The 4468-nt window shown below is 49.6% G+C and overlaps 1 long non-coding RNA gene across 1 annotated transcript; it reads right to left on the bottom strand.

The window, feature by feature from the left end:
* LOC309335477 lies at positions 1–2877 on the bottom strand. The gene is made up of 3 exons (XR_014153535.1): positions 2800–2877; positions 2532–2588; positions 1–1776 (listed from the first exon to the last, which is right to left on the bottom strand). It is a non-coding gene; the product is annotated as an uncharacterized lncRNA (long non-coding RNA).
* Between the last annotated feature and the right edge of the window lie 1591 nt (positions 2878–4468).

The raw sequence follows: 4468 nt of genomic DNA on the forward strand, positions 1-4468 counted from the left end.
CAAACTATGCAGCTGTATTCAAAATCAGAAACAAAAGAAAGCAGTTTCAGAAAGTCGTCTCTAGCAAAGACTGGTAAAAAGATAGACAGCGATGACATACATACAGCCCTTCCTCCTATTAGCCAGACTGCGGTTAATGCAGCTGCCTCATTCACCTCTCCCTGTGTCTCCTAAGCTAGCCTCATCTGACCTGGAAGCCTTCTGCTGCCTCAGGGCTGGTGGAGGATGCTGTCCCATCATCCATGTTAAAGCAAGACTTAACTGCCTGGGATCATGTCCTGTGTCTCAGGCAGCAAGATTTCTTGGGCCAGCACTACATATGACTAGATTAAGAAGAAAACTTAAAACCCTTTGTAGGCACTGATTGGTATGGTCCGTATCCATGGTGCCCTCGTCCCTCTCAGGTGTTAGTCTAGGCATGCCTTGCAAGGAACTGTGCCCAATGGGTAGGACAGGCTGCCCAGACAAGTGTTGGTTAGGAATAATTGGTTTGTGGCATCCTTCCAAGCCCAGTCCGTTTTATGTTGTGAGTTTTCAACAGTCAATGTACCATCCATGGAATAACCACAAACCAAAATTATGTAAGTCGTGTCTGACTTCCAAGGAGTACAGTGATCGTCACACTAATATTTAAATGTAATTTATGTTTGCAGAGTTGTCAGGAATCTGGCATGAGATGGAGCACTTATAGAACAGCGGAATGAGGATGGCCAAAAGAACTGCGTCTGAAATGCACCAACTCTTCAACAATCCTCTCTTCAGAATGACTCGCAATCATTAATTTCCTCTGCGCTGGTCTATCACTCATTGACCGTGCTAGGCCAAAGTCCTTGCCCAGCATGCAATGTGATGTTCCATTGACGCTGCAGCCCAATAGGCATTGCCTCCCACCTCCCCAGCATGCCAAGTGAAGGGTTTCTGCAAGGGGAGATGGGGACTATGCCAGAACTTGCTGCATAAACACATACACACACACACACACACACACACACACACACACACAAAGAGACACATTTCTTTGGGCGCAGGGTGAATCATCTCTCTTTTGTGGTCTGTGACTTTCAATTACCTGAAAACATTTTGGTATTTTTCTCTCCAGCAAGAGCCTTTTGTCCCACAGACACCTGACACCCTACGCAGAGACAGTTTCTCCATTTGTATTTGCCTTACAGAGGATGTTTGAAGGCTGATTCATATGTAAAGGTAGGGCGTTCGACACTGCCTTTTCATGGGATAGTATCACCTTGAACATCTGCTGAAGTCACCCAACACATGGAAAGGTATGTGTAGTCTTTCTGCATACAAAGAGGCTTTCAAGTGGAGCTAGGTGACCCACATGCATTGACTGAACATGAGCCTCTTTCAACAAGAGAACAAGACTTCTGGATTTTCAATCAATTTTAGCAGATAACAAAGACATGAAACGAGGAGCCCTGACTGCCCATGAAGTGGAGTTGCCAGCAAGTAAACCAACAGAAAGATCAACCAGAGCTTATTCTCATGGAGGTGGTAGATTCTTTGGCAAGAACTGAGCCACATAAGAAGGTCCTCAGGCCAGAAATCTGGCGTGCTGATAGAATCTAAGGACATCTCTGTATGACCTGCCCAGTAACACCTCAACTTAGTCTTCTTAAGAGAGAGTTGTGCAGGTTTCTCTGCAGAGACAATGTCATGATATCCGTATGCACAGAACACATGGGAAGCAAGGTCTTTCAGCAAGTTTGGTCTCCAGTTCTGCTCTTGCGCCCTTCAGGGCTCTGGTGATACAAACGGCACCTGTATAAATGTGACAGAGGAGAGTAAAAGATGTTCCAACTAACTTTATTTACCCAGATCTCATTCCACAGAGAGGACAGACAGTCAGACAGCAACAGCTGGACAGACAGGACCACAGCGACATCCACGAGGGCATGAAGACTGAGCAACAGGGCCAAGCCATAGAGCAGAACAAGGAATGGTCACGACTCCACTCCTTGCAACCAGCAGTCTAGCAGCTCCTGTTCCTCAGGTCTGCTGCTGCTGCTGCTGAATAGTATTGGGTGCCGAGACAGGACAGGAACCCTGAGGAGTGCAGCAGAATGGAACACATTCAGAGGCAGGGAGAGAAACCCAGGAATCTCTATGATCACACCTTCAGTGAAGTTCATCCAGGCAAATGGGCTGTTTTCTATCTGTGTATGGCACCTTGTTGGTTCCATGGAACCTCTGCTAACATGGGAACCTGCAACACAATTTCCCACACAACTCCCTAGACTTCTTCCTCCCATCCTCTCCCAGTCACACTCCTGGGGTACCCATCCTCTTAAGAAACACACTGAGTGCTCAAAAGATCCTCATCTTGAGGGGAAAGGGAATCCCTCCTGGGAGCTAAGCTAAGACACATGTCCTCATCTGCATCAGGGTCATATTCCAAAATGCAGCAGGAGGATATCATGGCTTGGGACCTCTGGAAGAGGCAAATAAGTTGTTCTTTGTCGATGGACTTCTGGTCTGGTTGAGACAAGCTGATCCTGACATGTCAGTGAACATACCTTGGACTCATCTCCATCCATCTGGTTGGGCAAGGACTTCTGGGGAGTGTGGAAAGCCTGCAATGAGAGCCAGGACGGAGTTTAATCAAGTGGCCTGGGTTGTTCCAAAGCCCAGAGTGTAGCTTGCAATCTATTGACATTACACAGAACACTGGGAACCCCTTCCCACCAGATACATAAGAGAGCAAAGCCATCCAACAGACCATCTGTGAATATGACCATACATTGGGGACTCTTCGCCCAAGTGGAGCTGGGGTGGAGCAGTTACCTTCTTGGCAGGCTGGATCTCCTCTGTGGATTTGGACCGAGCTTTCACTCCCTGCTTCTGAGGGGAGCTGGATTGCTCCTGCAGCACAGGAAGTACACATCAGTTGGGGAAATGTGCCCTTCGTTAAGCCATTTCTCTCCCTTGGAATCTTTCATAACCTCTGTTTTCCTGCAGACACTTCAGGAAGGGAAGCTCATGATTGATACCCCATTCATATACACTGCAAGTGGTGTAGGGACCACTTCTGGGTTGCAAGATGCAGCCCCAGGGCACTGCAGTCTACAGCGGTCTCAGCTCTCTTCATCACTGGGCTGGGAGCTGGGATGGATCCATGCAACTGGCTGCATGCAGATGCATAACCACAGTGGCATAAGGTCGAGGCACAGAGAAGCATCTCCCATGCCACCACCAGCAGGTGTGAACAGGGCCGTCTTAAGTATATCCGGCGCCGTGGTGCAAAGATCCCTCCGCCCCCCCCCCTTTTCCCAGAGTTGCTGACCTTTTTAGGGCGCTGCTGGCAGCTTTGCAGGGCTGGAGGGCGGCTCCTCTGGTGGGGAAGAGGCGGAGGCTCCGGACGCGGTGCTGCTTCAGCAAGGTGGACGAGGGCGGTGAGCTGATGCCAGGAGGTGCCACATCCAGCCTCCGCCTTTTCCCTGGCGCCCTCCAGAACTTGGCACCCTGGTGCCCCACACCACTTGCCTCTATGGGCAAGACACCCCTGAGTGTGAATGGGGCTAGCAGGGCTGTCCCATTCCAAGTGGAAGCTGCATAGCTGTCACACCACTGTATACAGCCCACCTACTGCAAGGTGACTCCTGGCACTGGCCTTTCAGTACAATGTGGATGCAGGAAGAAGATACAAACTGCAAGGTAAGTGGCATGATTGCACCTGACACTACAGAACATCCTCAGCTCTCAGCGTGCATGATGTTTTCACTGACGGGTGCTAAGTGCAAGCTGAGAAAAACGGTCTAGGATCTCCACTGATCAACTCTGTTTGAGGCTGGCTGTACACAGAGAGAATGCACACATTTGCCTCCTTGGTCTGTCTTAGTGGTGCCCTCCAGGGGTGGTTGAACTACAGTTCCTATCTGCCCTAAGAAGCATAACCAATGGTCAGGGATGATGGGCATTGTAGTCCTAAAGCATCTTGAAGGCACCATGTTGGCTATTCCTGGTGCAGCCCATATTGTTTATAAACTGACTATAGAGTGGTTCGCAAAAGTCCCAGGCAGTGGTCCTTCCCAGCCCCCACATCTGAGATACTGCAGGCTCTTGAGACTAAAACCTGGGATCTGTGAAGAAGAGGCTCTTCCCCTGAGCTGTAGCCCCATCCAAAACTGCATTAATGCAACTATGCCATTCTGTGCAGCACTGTGAGTCTCTGCTGGATTAGAGAGACGTGCGACACACTTGGTGGCACTCAACCTCCTTCATGCTTGGAAGAACTCTGTGCACCGTTGCCATCACTGAGTGACACCCTGTGACACTTCCTCAGAGGTGCCGAGCATCGGCAGCAGGGATGGGGAAACTGGCCCTTCAGGGGCCATTGACATCCACCAGCCCTAGCCGAGGAGAATGGGAATTATAGTCAACAACATCTGGAGAGTTACAGGATCCCTGGTGCTTATTTATAGTGTCTTCAGGAATAAGAGAGTGGCAGTTGTGG

This window comes from Podarcis erhardii, assembly GCF_964252035.2.
Source record: "Podarcis erhardii genome assembly, chromosome: 2".
In the NCBI taxonomy this organism is placed as follows: Eukaryota; Metazoa; Chordata; class Lepidosauria; order Squamata; family Lacertidae; genus Podarcis; species Podarcis erhardii.